Source organism: Phaenicophaeus curvirostris, chromosome 1 (assembly GCF_032191515.1).
Source record: "Phaenicophaeus curvirostris isolate KB17595 chromosome 1, BPBGC_Pcur_1.0, whole genome shotgun sequence".
Taxonomy (NCBI): Eukaryota; Metazoa; Chordata; class Aves; order Cuculiformes; family Cuculidae; genus Phaenicophaeus; species Phaenicophaeus curvirostris.
In genome coordinates this window covers 180800152-180817518 of record NC_091392.1, presented here as the reverse complement: position 1 = coordinate 180817518, position 17367 = coordinate 180800152, and positions in this window count along the sequence as shown.

Here is a 17367-nt window from a genome sequence, read left to right as displayed (position 1 = left end):
TGTGGATTTAGTAAGATTTGAAAGAAAGATAGGGAGGCCCTGAGGGTTTCAGGCATTACTGTCAAGAACTGACCTGGCAAAAATGCTGCTGTTCAGATTTGGGGTAAGTATTTATAGAAGTTGTAATTGAAAATTGGTCCCAGTATAAATGTGGTATAGGACATATTAGTTTATGTGGGAAAGAGGGGAAAAAACATTCTGGGTTGTTTCTCATCACAGAGGGCACTTAGAAGTTGGGGTGATTCTTTGAAACCCTCCCTCTCTGCACCTGATGTAGGAATGGAAAGCTGTGGAGGGATCTTAGAAACAAAGCTGAGGACTTAAGAAAGGACAGAAGACTTAAGAAGGACAAAGGACAGAGGGCTTAAGAAAACTAGAAATCAATGGAATAATTTTATTTTTAAGATGCTGGAATCATAGAATCACAGGATGGTTTGGGTTGGAAGGGACCTTAAAGATCATCCAGTTCCAACCCCCCTGCCATGGGCAGGGACACCTCCCACCAGCCCAGGCTGCTCAAGGCCCCATCCAACCTGGCCTTGGACACCTCCAGGGATGGGGCAGCCACAGCTTCCCTGGGCAATCTCTTCCAGTGTTTCACCACCCTCATGGTGAAGAATTTCTTCCTAATGTCTAATCTAAATCTTCCCCCCTCCAATATATAGCCATTCCCCCATGTCCTATACCTACATGCCCATATAAAAAGTCCCCCCCATCTCTATTGTAGCCCTTTCAGGTACTGGAAAGTCACTATAAAGTCTCCCTGGAGCCTTCTCTTCTCCAGGCTGAACAACCCCAACTCTCTCAGCCTGTCCTCATATTGGAGGTGCTTCAGCCCTTTGACCATCATTGTAGCTCTCCTCTGGACCCATTCCGACAACTCCATATCCTTCTGATGTTGAGGATTCCAGAACTGGACACAATACTCCAGATGAGATCTCACAAGAGAGGAGTAGAGGGGCAGAATCACCTCCCTTGACCTGCTGGCCACGCTTCTCTTGATCCAGCCCAGGATACGGTTGGCATTCTGGGCTGTGAGTGCACATTGTCGGCTCAGGTCAAGCTTCTCATCAATGAGCACCCCCAACTTCTTTGCAGGGCTTCTCTCAAGCAGATCATCCCCAATCCTCTACTGAAACTGCGGATTGCCCCGATACAGATGTTGGACTTGGCGCTTGGCCTTGTTGAAATGCAGTTAAAAAGGAACACAATGGATTGGTCTCCAAGGTAACCCTTCAAAGACAGAAAGGGGCAGAGGTAGGAGCTGTATTTTGAGAAATGCCTCTTGACATTGAGATAACTTAAACTGTCTGCGAAAGAAGTGAGGTGAGACAAACCGAGGACATCCAGAGAAAATATGGCACAGGATTGTGCAGGTATGAGACTGGAGCATGGAGTGCTGTGTCTCAGTAGAGTTCATCTGGGCATCTACAGGAGCAGCTCTGAAAGCTTCAGAGGGAGCCCAGCCTCTCTGTCCCCTCACTGAGCTGAGGTAACCACACACAAAGAAAGGAAAACAGCAAAGAACTTCCTGATGAGTGAGCAAAATCCCAAATGGAGCAAAACTGGTGGAAAGCACTGAAGAGAAATGGTGTGTGGTAGCTGTTCTCACCAATGGGTTAGATCCTGACTGCATTTGTGGTGTGCCAGTACTGTCACTGTATGAGCCCTTGACATCCTCCTATGTGGCCATCATGGTGGGCAAGGGCACAGACAGTTGAAGCATCCTCCACCACTCAACACTGATGGATGCATCATAGGATACTATCATAGGAGCTGTGTTATCTGGTGTGAAAAACATGCAGGAGAAAGGAGTAGAAAGGACAAATGAAGAAAAAAAGAAATGGTCAGAGACAGCTGCTCTCCAGAACTTAATCTTCAAGGTCTTCAAGGGCCAGATTCTCTTCTCTGGTACAGGAATGTGAAAACAAATCATTGACATCAGCTTGAGCCATGGAGCAAATGGGGAGCTGCCCAGGCAGTATGGGCTGGGAGGCTCCTCGGGGGGACAGAGCATTCCCTGTCTGTGGAAAACAGACTCAGGGTTGAGCCTCCACAGTGGTGGCATTAGGGAGAAAGGTGAGGAGCTTGTTCAGCCCTGGGAGTAGCTAGAATTCACAGGTCTGAAATTAGAAACCAGAGGGATATACATAGCCTGCACTGGGACTGTGGGCAGAGGGATATTTCTTTGGAAGCCTTTTTTGCTCCAGAATGTTTCTCCCAGGAGACTGGAGTTTTCTTGGATTTGTGAATCTCTGTTCTAATAATACCAAACCTTGGTTTGGCGTGGCAGCTGAGAGGAAAAGGGGAGCATTCCTACTTTGGGCTCTGGCCAGTTCCCGCTCCTGCTGCACAGACTTTAGACAGCAATCTGGAACAGAATTTGGCCCAGTGAAAGGATGGAAGAGCAAAAGGTGAGAGGACCAGGTGAGAAGGTTTTTCTCTTCAGAATCCTCGTTTGCTTTCCTGTGTCAGGCTGGTCTCCAGGTATCTTCCCTTCAATCTAGCACAACACTGTCATCAGCAGGGTTACTGTACATTTACCCCTTCATAAAGGAGAACAGAATTTAACCTTCTATCTGCATCTGGGTATTTTGTGTGCTTGCTCTCATTAACATATATAACCCTGGGGAAATTAAACTGGATCCAAACCAGCCTCCTTCCTGCTGACATCTCCCCTCCAGGAGAGAGCCCACATTACAAGATACTGACATACATGCTCAGTCAGGAAGGCAGTTTTGCTGAATTTCAGGATAGGAAAAATTTGCCTCATCACTTCGTACAGAGCTTATTCTGCAGGGATGTGGCTATGGAGCTGTGAAATACCCAGCTGAGCACGTTCAAGTAAATTTTCTTGCTGCTATCCACATGCTGTGTAAAAACTAACACCACCTCTGCCTCCTGCTGAGGTATCAGGCTCTTCAAAGTATGACCACTATAGAGGATCACATTCAAAGAAGTAGTTCAGTGAAGTAAATCATTTTTGTAGGGCTTATTAAAAGAAAAAAACCAGCCAGCTTACCCTGTGGTGATGTCTGACACCAGAGCGCACGTGCGGGTGTTGCAAAAAAATCCTCCACAGGGAGAAGTTGAAATGGCGTCACTGAACAGGTGGGCTTGGTAACAGCACCTGGCCAGCCAGGACCTGCTGAGGAAGAGACACAGAGTCCCACGAAGGTGCTTCATCCTGCAGGGGCCTCCAGACTGCTTTCCTCACATCCTCCTGGCAAGCTCCAGGTGGAAAGAAGCACGGTTAACCGTGATAAAGGCTTTTTTGCAGCTCTCACAGCTAGAGGTAGCCTCCCTGCCCACAGCTACAGGCTGAGTAGTGGAGGGTCAGCGGCACAGGCTGGCTGTGAGCAAACTGTGCTGCACTTGGCTCTTGGTCCCCTTCAGCCCCCATAGCTCTAAAACATGAACACAACATTTTTGTGGGGTCATTTTCCTGTATCTGTAATACTGCAAATGAAGAATAGAGCAGTAACTGTACAGCTTCACACTGAAAATCAGTGTTTCTTGCCCTGTGAGGTACCCAGGTGCATCTGGGCACCCTTGGGGGTGCAAGAGCTGATGGGCTGGTGTTGGAGGACTGTGTGGGAGCCAGGTTTGTGACAGACTTCAGCACAGGGGCTTTGGGGACTAGTCCTGGAGTAAACAAGCCCTGAACAGTGCCCAGGGAGAATTTTGGAGACAGGTATTGGAAGCAACCCAGAACTTTGCGAGGCAGTAGGTTAACAAGCAGGGTGAGCTACCAGTGTTGGAATTAACTCCTTTTTTCAAGTTGCAGGGCAAGTATTTCTAATGTGGTGTGTGATGTCTTCTGCAGTGGGCAGAATGTTGCTTTTCTCTGGTGGAAAGCAAAACAAAAAAAAAGGAACTCCTCTTTCACACAATCGTAGAATCATAGAATCACTAGGTTGGAAAGGACCAACTGGATCATCAACTCCAACCATTCCCATCAATCACTATGAGGCTAACATCACAACATTGATGAAGCAACAGATGTTTCCAAATGCAGAAGTGCAGGCTGAATAAGAGCCCAAACCAGGTCAGTCTTCTACCTGACAGTGACCCGTCTTGTCACACAGTTTTCAATAGACAGAATTCAAAAGGGCTGAGACACTACGAGGACACGATCACTTCTTTTTTTAGGCTGATGAAACTTACTTGAATTAAAAAAAAAAAAGGAAGAAAAATCTGATTGAATAAAGATTTTCTATGTCCTTATTGTAATCCAAGTATTTCTCCTATGTATGTCTCACAGGGAAATATGGCTTAAGAGACTCCAGGAGAAACAATGCATGAGCTCCAAAGAGATAATCTCAGCTTTGTATGTATTTCCTGCAGTGATATATGAAGATCTTAGCAGTAAAGCCTCTTCTCTGTGGACTCTGAATGTGTGATAAGAGCCTTCCACAGTGCACAGCTGACTGTGACAGCTGCTGTCACAGATCAGTTACTTTGCTGCCTGCAGTAGCTCAGAGGTGCTGCATCAGCATGGTCAGAGTTGACTTGCGGGTCTGTGAAATGCCACCTCTGCCCCTGAAAGTCATCCTTTTGGTATCTGCAGTTTTAAAACGCTTCTGGGAAAGCCAGTACCCTGCATGGGGCCTGGTGGAAATTCACACTCAGACAAGACAAGCCAGAGAGCCAAAACCAGGAGTGGGGAGCAGCATTGTGGTAGCGCATTTTTCTTCCACGTGACTACATGAACTGACGATTTAAATACATTTACGCTTGACAGGGAATATAAAGTATGATAAAAGATGATTTTAATTCAGATACTCCCAAATGCTTATCTAACTGACTACCACTGTCTCCTACAGTGCCAAATAAATGATGCCAAGTAAATGACATTGGAAGAGGTCCTCAAATGAGCATGTTGCCAATTGCAATTTCTGCTGCTGATCTGGCTGAAATGACAAGAAGCCAAACTGAAAATAAAAACATGACGATGTTTATGAAGTTGCAGAGCTGACTTCCCATAAGAAACCTGGTTTTCAGAAAGAGCTGTTTAGTTGAGTAGGTGAGAGTGGTGAGATGATATGGGAACTTACAGAGAGAATGACATAGAAGAAAGTTATTTATTGGGCAGTTCTGCATAGGCCAGTTCATCAGCTGCAGTTTTACTTCTGTGGCCTGAACTGACCAGGTGGATCCATGTTGAAAGCCAGATTGCCAGCCGGCTTAGCACTGAGCCACAGCTTTTATATCTCATATGTCATCACACAGATACCCTCCCTTCAGCCTAGGTATCAGGGCAGAATACCAACCGTACCCAAGTGAGCAACATCTAAATGACCTCTGGGGCTGCTGGGCCACGCAGCAGGAACAGCACATTTGCACCATGTCCCACTGCGGCTTTTGTGTGAACCACCCTGTGCTTGCTGCAGTTCTGCAACAAGCTGTTGTCCTGACCTCTCACTGCAGCTTGTAAAGTACCTCTGAGCTGGGCAGAGAAAAGTTGTACTTATTTGTACACATTGCACGCATTTGGTGCACCCACTTCCGTGCACAGAATTTCACTCAAGCTAACCAAACCCTTCTGCCCAGCCAGCCTCAACCTTCCTCCCTGGAGGAGTTTCCTCCCTGGCATTCAGCGAGCGACGAAGCTGGTGAGGAGGCTGGAGAACAGGCCTTATGAGGAACAGCTGAAAGAGCTGGGGTTGTTTAGCCTGGAGAAGAGGAGGCTGAGGGGAGACCTCATTGCTCTCTACAACTACCTGAAAGGAGGTTGTGGAGAGGAGGGTGCTGGCCTCTTCTCCCAAGTGACAGGGGACAGGACGAGAGGGAATGGCCTCAAGGTCCACCAGGGGAGATTTAGGTTGAACATTAGGAAAAAATTTCTCACAGAAAGGGTCATTGGGCACTGGAACAGGCTGCCCAGGGAGGTGGTTGATTCACCTTCCCTGGAGGTGTTTAAGACACAGGTGGATGAGGTGCTGAGGGGCATGGTTTAGTGTTTGATAGGAATGGTTGGACTCGATGATCTAGTGGGTCTTTTCCAACCTGGTTATTCTATGATTCTATGAATGCTTCTACATCAGAATGCCCCACACGTTAATAGTTGTGGGAAAGTTCAGGTGTAGTTCGCAGATATCTCTGTATGTCAGGCAATTCTCCTGGCAGTCTTGGCTGCCTCATTCCTAAGCAGATTTCTGTATTTGCGCCTTCTCATCATGGGCACCGCAGCACTGAAGAGCAGCTGGGGCATCCCAGCTCTGGAGGGCCTCACCCAGCTCCCTCACCAGTGATGTTCCTTCTGAGATCAAGGCAGGACCTCAGTGGGTTTGGTGGCAGAAGCAAAGGTCTTTGCACTACCAGACAGCAATGAATGGAAAATTGATCCTGCTCTATCATGACAGGTGGAGGAGAAAGGTGGGTGGGGTACTTCCTTCTCCCTTTGCTAGGAGGGCAAAACAAAACCTTCATTCTTTAGGACCTGATCTGCTCTTGCAGCTTACTCCCCACTTCAATTTATAATCCCTTTCAGTGACACCACAGTTACTGCTGTGGCCGCCAAGGTGATGTCACAATGAGAAGCTTATAACTGTAAATGGGGAATAAGTCACAAGGACAGATGACCTGAAAAGGAGCTAATATCCTGTTATTATATAAATGTCCCTAATACTTATATAAATGTGCTACTAATGAAATTAAGAAAGAAAAAAGGCCTAATGGTCTATCAGTGTATGTGAAGATGTGTGTAAAATCGACATTCTCTCACAGACCTGTAGATCCGTTATTAGTCTGTCTTGCCTCTAGAAATCCTTCTACCATTGTCTCCAATTGCATAGCTGCTCTGCTTTTTAAATCAGTCTCAGGACCCTTCCTCATTTAAAAATACTATTATGTTTAAAATTAAGAGAAAAGCACAAAAAATCTTCATATTTTGACATGTCTAATAGCCACTTACAAGCTTAGGGATAGCTAAGCATCTCAATAAAATATTATCTACATTTCAAGAATGTATTAAATAATTTGAACATATAAAAGCAAGGAAATGTGTCTTTTCTGTGAAGTCCCTGGGCTCCACGGGGAGTGCCATAGACTAGGTGTAAATATGAAGCTATCTAATTATTAGCTGTTGTATTTTTATGATAAATAAGAATCAATAAAATGGAAAAATAGGTACAATTTTACCCCAGAAAAAGCTTTATTGCAGCTATAAAAATTATACTTCATCTGCTGAATTAAATTCTTAGAAGTTGGAAATAATGTTCAGAAACTCTAAGGCCTTTTTTTTATTGATGTCTTGTCTCCATTGTGCTACTTGGTTTATTATTTTCCACGGCCAAACATTTGTTACATTTTCTCCTGGAAATTTTTGAATGGATTTTCTTGCTTTGATAGGATAAGGTGGATATTTGAATGCCTCTAGGGTTAAATAATTTCACCTCAACACTTTCAAGCACAAAGTCTGGATCTTCAGTAGGTTTTTATATTATGCAAGTAGACGTTTAAGGTACTTAATACTTTCTAACCTCTAGTGCCCTTTTTGCACAGAGACAGGCAGTCAGCAGGGATTAATCTGATCCTAATTAACCACAAACTCTTCTGATATTTGGTCACTGCACAGTAGCGTGCTGCCAGGTACACAGAGGTAAACTGATCTGGATTATCTACCGGTGCATGTGCTTCACAGAGGGAGGTCTGGTGCTCCATGTTGTGAGTGAGTTACAGGCAGATGCAGCTTTAAATGCAGAGTGGGGACACCACTGTACGTAGCTAGAGTTATAAGGAAAGGGGAAAGCACTAATTTGAAGGCCTCTCCCTAATGCCTTTCTATCGAGGTTTCCTTTTCTATTGATAGCATTTGTCTGCAATAGGGCAGAAAGTGAAAAGTATGAAAATCCAAAGAGAAGATCAATTCCTTTTTCTCTTTCAGCGGCAAAGGAACATGACTTAGTGGATAAAAGTCTTCTCTCTTTTTCTTCCCTGTGCATAAATACCATGTTTGATGGAGCCTCAGGAAGTGAATGAGCGTGTGAGTCCACTTGCAAGCTAATTACCATGGCTCTCATCTTCCCTTATGAAGTAGCTAAGCTCTGTCTTCCTCTCATGACGTGGAAAGCAGAGCACTGAAGGTCTTCTCCAGCCTCACGGCAGTCCATAAATCAAAACCAACATGCAGTGGAGCAAGGAAGGTACGAGAAGAATCGTACTCTGGTGGTGGGGAGAGGCAGCTGAGAGCCTTTCACTGCTGAGGGGCTGCAGGCTGCAAGAGTTCCCTGAGAGGAGAGGAACGCATCTGCTCGGTATGTGTGAAGAGGAGGTGCAATGGAGACCTGCAGGAAGCACAGAGATCACAGCAAAGCTCTCAGGCTGCTGTGGTCCAGGTGTTCCTGGTACAACCCAAAATCTCAAAACAGCCCAGCCTTCTGCTCTCTCCTTTCTCCCAAAGCAGGACCAATCATAGCCCACAGTGTCCTCCACCATGAAAGGCAAAATGTTTGGCTTACTGTCCCTGTTGTGGGACTGCTACATCAAGTATTCCTACCTAGTGGTCCAGATGAAGGGCTCATCTTATCTTTGTGACTGCTGTGAGCGACAGCTGAGGACTCCTGAGGGGGCAGCCATGCACAAGGATGAAGAATCCTGCTGGAGAAAATGCAGGGTTAGTTTACAGCGGTGAGGTTAAGAACAGGGGGAAAAAAGGAGATCCAAATTGGATTGATAAATACATTCACAATGGCCTGAGAATATGGTAATTCAAGTTAGTCAAAGTCAGTGCAAACGAGAACATTAAGTGGCTGGTTTACAGCAGGGTGGATGGATAGGCTGTATCTGCTGCTCTTGTCCAGTTAAATGTGACCTGGCTGATTGGCTCAGAAATGGAACACTTTGAGTGAACATGTTCCCTATATTTATACACAATTTCTTTCTTGCTGACACTCTTCTCCAAAAATATGCATTTGCAGCAGGTCTTTTTGCTTTTTCCAACAAGGAATCTATGTAGCACACATCCTTCACAGGCCTGAGCAGGTCTCTAACGGCTCAGACCTGGACCTGGCGCTTGTTTCCTGAACAGGGAAATGCAGCAGCTGAGGCCAGCTTGTCCTTTTTCTCCCTAGGGACTACCTGAGGGTACCATTGTTCTCCTGGAAGGAGGTCTCCCTTCTTTCTCCACTGTGCTTGAGAGAGAGAGCTAGCTGCTAAGAACAAGCCAGATACAAAGATACAGAGCGGATCTCTTTACTCTTCAGGAAAGAGCTCAGGAAACCATCCACCCAACTCCCTTGCCAGGGGCTGGCCCTGTGCCACCCATTTCCCCTCCCATATAATGGCCCTGTGCTGTCTCCTAACCCTTCTCCAGCCTCCCTTCCCTCCCACCTCTATCACAACCATGGGCCTCAGGCAGCTCTGTCTGGCCGTGGCATCCAGGTTTCACCAGTGGCAGCTGCATTTCTTCTCTCCTAGGTATGAAAGAGGGTGCAAGGGTAAAGGAGTCATGCAGTGTGAGAGCTGAAGCTGCTTCACGGATTTCTGTCCCACAGGAATGAGTGGTATCGCTGGTATCGGGAGGTGATGCAGCAATGCCAGGGTTAGTCCACTGTTTGCTAAGGCATCAGAGAAAACTGGGTGCAGAAAGTGACAGGAAAACCTTGCTGTAGAGCCAAAATGAACCCTACCCATTGTTAAAGCTGCATGTTAGCAGCTACAGCTCTTGATCTTCATAACAGTGGCATGGCCAGACCAGTACTTGAATAGGGAGCCAAGATGTTAAAATAAATTTTTTATCGGAATTACACAACAGAGCTTGCTGCCTGCAGGTTCTCATAGACCCTCAGCCCTGCTGGACTGTTGCCTCTGCCATGTTGTCTCATTTGTGATGGATTTCTGCATCAGATCCAGGTAGGCTGATAGGATCATCCTTTTGCTCAGAGAAAAAACTTTGACATTTTTTTCCTATATTGCTGTGAATGCTACTACAGATGGAAAAAGCGAGGAAGCAGTGGAACAAAGTTCGGGGAGAAGAATCTCCTAGAAATGCTGAAGTGGCTAAGGTTAGGCAAATTCACCAGGGTGCTACATGGATTTTCTTCAGATACTGTAGTGACTGAGACACCACCAATCCTCTGAATACAGCATGATTCAGTACTTGGGACTTGCCTTTGCTCAGAGTGCTCCAAACCGAAGAGCCAAAAGTCAGCTCAAACCATAGAAGCAGGTGAGCACACACTAGCAGGAATAAGCGCTGTTTTCCAGCATAGTTTGTCTGCTCTCTATGCTCATTCTTCTTTTTCTCTTACCTCTGAAGCATTCCTCTCTGAGCTGTAACAGTTCCTGGAAGTCAAGAAATTTAAAATAATCCCCAGAGTGACAGTAATTTTGCAAAGCTGCCCTCTCTCGTATCAGTGCGCAGCCTGCTTCATATCCAGCCATGAGCTCTTTCTGACACAGCTGGAGACTGGCAGAAGAGAGCTGGCTCCAAGCTGAGCTTCCAGGGATCTAATGCAGGCCTTACGGAAAATATGCACTGCCTTCTTCTCCTTTAAACTGAAGTGTACTGGAATAGGCATCCAACAAGATAATATTGGTTTGTTTACGTTTCTCTGTTGTAAGCAGCACTACATTAGACCTACGTTTGGGAACACAATGTTATTATCAATTTTTCTCCAAGACGACCAGGGTACCAAGTGACTGAGGGTCTTGTGTGAAGCCATGCAGCAGACATGTGCCATTCACTACAGGATGGCTGTTGGTGTTTCATTTGAAGCTGTTCTCTATGCACTTTTGTCTAGAGGTACCTTTCAAGCTAGGACACTCAGCACTGTTATATTCCCAGCCCCTGAAGTAGCATGTCTGAAAATGGCAAATCTGTGTTCTGGACAAAGACAAAATCAAACTGTTAAATTATGTTGTTTCATCAAAAACACTACTACTAATAGAAAAGAAAAAGTGTTAAAAATCTAATTGCTCTTTCTGAAGGTCACTTCTTCAAGGACATAACGACGCGCTGATTCTGCTTGAGATGTGGCATGGCACATATGCTCACTGCATGCCTGTTGTAATTAGATGTAAAACATTTACTTTTCAGTGAATTTTTTTCCCTGTGCTTAACGTGTCTCTGTTGCTGCTTTGTCTCATAACAACTCTATTAATTATGAAAAAGTGTCAAAGGACCAGCTGATGAATGCATGAATCATGAAATTAAGAAAATGTTGTTCTCCAATGTCTTCTTTCTTTTAGAGATAGAACAGCTACATCTGTCTATAAGCACTTTTGTCACATATGGGGACGTGTAATATTGCAGTTCCTTGCAAAATAAGACTCTTCTTTTACTTCAACATTTCAAGGAGAGTAAAAATATTCATAGTTTGTTTAGGGGAAAATAGAAACAGCCAGGAGTTGTCACAGTGTTGAAATTAATTTAATTTTGGATTGGTCCATTTGCCTCGATCTTTATGACTCTCAAGAATTCCAAATACTTACCAACCAGTCATTTAAATTCCTCAGCTAAAGCCCATACCTCATTAAATAAAGAGAAAAGAAGGATCTCGATATGCTTTTCTTTAGGCCTGTCACTCCAAAGTTTGAAAATAGAGGTTGTGGATTCTGAAATTATTCTCAGGAGTTTCCTTTTTAAATTGCAAAAGAGCTTTCTGTTTCTCTATACAGTTTGTCACATTGTCATCAGTGGCATTTTCTTGCTTGTGCCCCGCAGGACTAACTTCAAGTACCACCTTCAGTGGTAGAAAGAGACCATGAGACTTTAAATTTACTGGTGACTGTGCTACTGTCACCATGCAACTATAGGTTGTTGGGTGTTGCAATGGCCTTATAAAAGGCAAGAGGAAAGATAGAAAGGGTGTACTTAGAAGATACATAGGGAAAAATTTAAGATATATGAGGACATCTGTGTGCATGTACTGACTTCTTGAAGACATTGGGGTCTAATGGGAATATTGTGGAATGGAAAGAACAACTCAAAATATCAGACTGTAGGAGTGTACATCCCAGACTCTGTACTTTCTTTGTTCTGGGTGCAAAGCAACACAGAGGTAGGCAAACCCGTAGCATGTATCCTGCTTAGATACAAACCAGTGCTTTGGTGACCTGCAGTAAGGTGCATTATGGTACAGAAGGTCAACATAATTTTCCTTTTTTCAATCAACAGTAGCCTCACAGCCAATGTTCTGTTGATGTTATCAAACACATGTTTCTGAGCATTCAACCTACTTTTGCCTCTGCATTTTTAGGATGGTACAGCTGATTTGTGTTCCACTTCTAGGTTTTCACCTTTCATCTGCTCTTCCCATTCTCTTATGGTGTCATGAGCATTACAAACCAGTATCTGGACCTGAATTGCTGCCAAAGGGGAAGTTGAAATCAGAAGCAAATCAGAGCCATTTATAAACCAAAACTGAATAGATTTTTTTTGCTGCAATTTGTGTCTCACAATATTACGCACTGTGATGACTTTAAGGGGAAAGGAAGGTAGTAAAGAGACTCAGAGTGTCAGCACTTGAACTTAGTACCCCAGACAGACTCTAGACTTCAGAAGTTTCTCTTCTCCTCACACGGTGTGGTGGCCCTTGTCCAGATCTGATGGGTTGCCCCTGCCCCTCTCCCCATGACAGCAGAGCAGCATTTAACTCCTTTCCTACGATGCACCTTCATTTGTCAGGCCTTGTGGCCCATGGAGATGCCCCTGCACATACAGAGTGTATAGATGTGTGCTGCACCGAAATTACAAAACTTACCAATCTGCTTTTTGTCATCCCACTTGCCTCTCAGGGGCAACGCCAGCACCTCCCAAGCTCTGGAATAAGAAGTGTTCCCTTTGTGAACATCAAGGGAGAGATCTAGCACTGTCATATTAGTTACAAAACTCACTTGAAGCAGCTGGTGCCCTTCAGTAGGACAGGTATCTTGTGCTCTTGTATCTGTAGATATTGCCCTTTGTAAAGTCCAGATTGGATGCAGGATCTTCAATGAAGTTTCCCAGGAAAACAATTTCAATTTTTATGGCCTGAGACTGCAGTTCCCTGAAGAGTCCAGTTCTAGGAAGAACTTTCTCCTATAAGAAATAGGACTGACTGTTATTCCTAACACCTTGGGGAGAATCCTGTTATGCAACAATTAAATTTAATCTAATTTAATTTAATTTAATTTAATTTAATTTAATTTAATTTAAATACTTCTTTCTATATAGCTTTCTTTTAATGTACCCACAATCTTAACTCCTCTATCACAGATTGCAGTCTCCTGTCTAGATTTCTCATCTACCCATATCTCAAGTAACCTTTTGTTTCATGCCAGTCCTTACATGATTGCATATCATATTCAGAAATTTTCACACTTCTGAAAGTCCATATGGTTGTCAAATTCTTTTCTGAGGCTACTTGTTTATGTCTTCAAAATAATCAACATAGATTCACACATCAGCCCCCCTGCCCACTTCTTTTTCCCCCAAAGTGTCTTTTAGTACATAACTCCAGTAAGATTAATTCACTTCTCCAAATGATGCTGCCAAACTTAACAAATCACCAGAGAAGGCCAGGAGCAAAAAAAATCTCTTCCATCTTGCTGTGCTTTTCATTCATGTCAGGCTACAAGCTAGCTGTCACTCCAGAGAGTAGCTAGGTTTTGTTTGGATCATCTACCAAAAAACTGCAGCATGAGAAAAGGTTCTGGTGACCTGGTATGTCTAAGAGACAACAACCTTCCAAGTATATAGCAGAGCAGGACATACCTGCAGCTGCATCCTTGCAATGTCACTGAATGACTCCTAGTGATGCTGAAAGCACTTTTCTATGCTGTAGTATGCTAGAGATAGGTAAGTACCAAATCCCTTTGATTTTGTAAGGAGATGCTGCGAAGAGGAGTTGGCAGGAGGAAAGGAGCCTAGGTCCTATCTTGCTTTGTTCCAGACACGAGCTGCAAGTGCAGCCCCAGATTTGGGTTCTGTCTAAAGAGATGAGATGGGATATGTTGGGGAACTGGGAGTGGGCAGAGCAGGAGCACCTCCAGGCTTGTGTTGGCCAAGGATGTGTTGGCATGGTACTAAGTGTGATTTTTTATGGCCCTGTTGTTTTGTGAAGGAGAGGGATGAACTAGGTGGGAAAAGAAAGAAAAGTAAGGGTAAGATTAAGGGAAGGAAGGGAAAGACAGGGAAAAGGAGTGTCTGTAGGGACAGGTAGCATAAATCCAAGGGAACTCATCTGCAAAGTAAGGGGCTGAAACAGCAAACCAGTCCACCAGCTCAGAGCAAAGGCTGTCCTGGAAATCTGGAAAACATTTTGTGTACTTTGGCTCTGTTCGCAACCTGACAGCTTCAGCATCCTTATCCCCCGGGGCTGACAGGTCCCCTCCACCATCTCCATATTTCACCCCTGCCTTGAAGAGCAGGGTCTTGCATGGCCTTGCAAGCCTGGAGCTGGTATACCATCTGTGCCTACAAAAAGGGAGGAAGGTCACAACTTGATCCTACCTTTCTGCTCCTCTCCTGCCCTTTGGCTTGTCCCAGCAGTCCCCTGACCTTATTACCAGCTCTTGCATCCCCATCTCCTACCCAGGTGGGCATCAGCAGCAGCCCTGGTGGTGATTTTTCCTACTACTGCCTGGTGGTTGTTCCTACTACTACACCATAACTCCTTCCTGCAAATTTCTGCAGTCTTCACACACGTGGCAGACTGGGAACAACCTCATCCCTCTTGTGGGAAAACCACAGGGCAATTAGCTCTTCAAAGAAAACAAGTCAGCAAAGTGCTGGAGAGAGAAACTTATAGACAGTGGCTGCATTTCTGTGGCTTTATGTGGCACAACAAGAGAATGCTAAGAACTAGTTAAAATCCATGAGCAGAGCCACAGAGTAATGACTTAAAGCTTTTCTTTCTTGTGACCAAAAAAACCCAAACAGGAGGAAAAAGTGGGACTTACAGCCGTGTCATGGCAAACTACGTGAATAAGACACCCGCTCCTAGTCTCAGTCCAGTTAAAAAAATATATACATCTGTCCATGCAGCGGCATGTGTGAACTGCAAAAAGATGGCTGTTAAGTCACCAAAACGGGAGGAATTATAGAATTGGTATTATGTGCTGCATTCTTACACTGTATCTGTTCCAGGAGGCCCTGTCACTGAGTTCATTACACCTATGGACCAGGAGAGCTCTGGTGGCACTGCTGACCTCACAAGAAGCATTGTCTTGGCAGGACTTGGGTCATACTTAGCAGATTATCTCCGTACCAGGAGGGCTAAAATTTTCGTCAAAGTAAATAGTGGAATTTGCAACAGCCAGCCAGCTTACAGCACTGCTCAAGGGCTTGTTCATGGCAGATGCTCAGCTCCATCCTGAGTGCAGCCCTTGGAAGTTGCCCTGTGGACTGTGGCTGCTTCTCTGCCAGCAAAAGGAGATGGCTGAGCCGTTTGGGTCATCAGGCCATTGGGTTATTCTGTTCCCCAGATTTGTGATTGAAGGGAGGCAATAGGTGAAGTGAAAGCCCAGCATAGGCACTATCAGCAGCAAATCATAGAATCATAGTATCATGGAATCATAGAATGGTTTGGGTTGGAAAGGACCTTAAAGATCATCTAGTTCCATCCCCCTGTGATGGGCAGGGACACCCCACTAGATCAGGCTGCCCAAATACTGAAATGCAGGGCACATCGAATGTGAGGGCAGGCAGATCTTGTCGTGGTGGTGGCTGGGACAAGGCTCGCTTTCTACCACACTATGATGCAAATGCCACCGTGTTCACCCCATACTCTTCGGGGACACTTGCTGCAAAGCCCCGGGTGGACCCTGGGGAAGGGGACATGTCTCAGGCTGTGCCAGGGACCACTGTTGGCTTCAGAAGGCACTGTACCCTGCAGGTGTCACCCACAGGGGCTTGCAGCTCCTTGCGCTGACTCTCGTGTGCATGAAAACCACGAGATGGCACTAGGAACTTTTGCAGGCTGGTGGCTTCCCAGAGAGATACAGACAAAAAAACCAGCATGCTGCATTGGTGTGATCCCGTCAGAAAACAGAGGCACTCCGCAGTCATGGGGATGTGAACAGGGTGTTTCTCTTACTGACTGGTCATCTTTGCCTAGATCCATTTCCATTTCATTACCTACTAATGGTCAGCAGTTTTTATGTACGATGGGAAGACTGGATTAATAGCCCACATACTAAGCTATTTCATATATATATTTGTATATGCCTCATACATTCAGGAAAAAGAAGAGGAGGCTGAGGGGAGACCTCATTGCTCTCTACAACTACCTGAAAGGAGGTTGTGGAGAGGAGGGAGCTGGCCTCTTCTCCCAAGTGATGGGGGACATGACAAGAGGGAATGGCCTCAAGCTCCGCCAGGGGAGGTTCAGAGTTGACAGGAAAAAATTTTTCACGGAAAAGGTCATTGGGCACTGGAACAGGCTGCCCAGGGAGGTGGTTGGGTCACCTTCCCTGGAGGTGTTTAAAAGATGGGTGGATGAGGTGCTGAGGGGCATGGTTTAGTAGTGACTGATAGGAATGTTGGACTTGATGATCCAGTGGGTCCTTTCCAACCTAGTGATTCCATGATTCTATGAAAAAGTGATTAAAAAGGACAAATGATTTAAAGTGAACCATGCTTAATGCAAAAGGGTGCGTCAAAGAGGAGACAGGGTGCGCCTGTTCAGTTGTGAAGAATTCCGAGACTCCAAATGCTCTTTGTGTGCCCAGATTGAAGCAACACTCTCTCTGTAAGCTGCTAAATAAAAGCAAGCTGAACACTGATCTCCATCTCCAAAGCCAGACCAGCACTGTTTGAATCATTTCCACACCCTTCAGAGCTGTCCCACTGGTCAGAGGCACAGCACGGAGCAGCCCGCTTGGCTGCTACCTTCTGGACTGCTGTGGGATCCTTACAGCTGGGTAGATTGTTCTCCAAAACAGTGAGGACTGTGTTGCAGCCCATATGAGAGGTGTGTTTACAGCATGACCTAGGAGGGTTGTGTTTCATGCCCAGTGGGGTGCTCAAGGGTATGTGGGAACACAGGACGATGCAAAGTCTGATGGGACAGTGCTGCAGACAGAGAGGTCCAGGCTTGATGTAGACTTTTCCATAGCAGGAACAGTCCTTAGGCTGAGGGTACTGTCTTGGAGAAAACTGTTTGAGGAGGTTCAAAACACAGCCAACAAGCAACCAAATGATCCAGTGTCTGAACCTTCTCCCTGTCCCTCTTCCATTTACTATTGTAGACATTTCCCATCATAAGATTTACAAGCCTTGCAGGGCTTTCCACACTAAGCAGTTGGATAAATCCATCATTAGCACAATGTAGCAGTTGGTCACACAGTGATCTGAACACAGTTTTTGGCTCAGGAAGTCTGGACATTGTGTAAATTTAGCAATTATGCTATGCTGAGTCCTGGAACCTCGGAAACGATGCC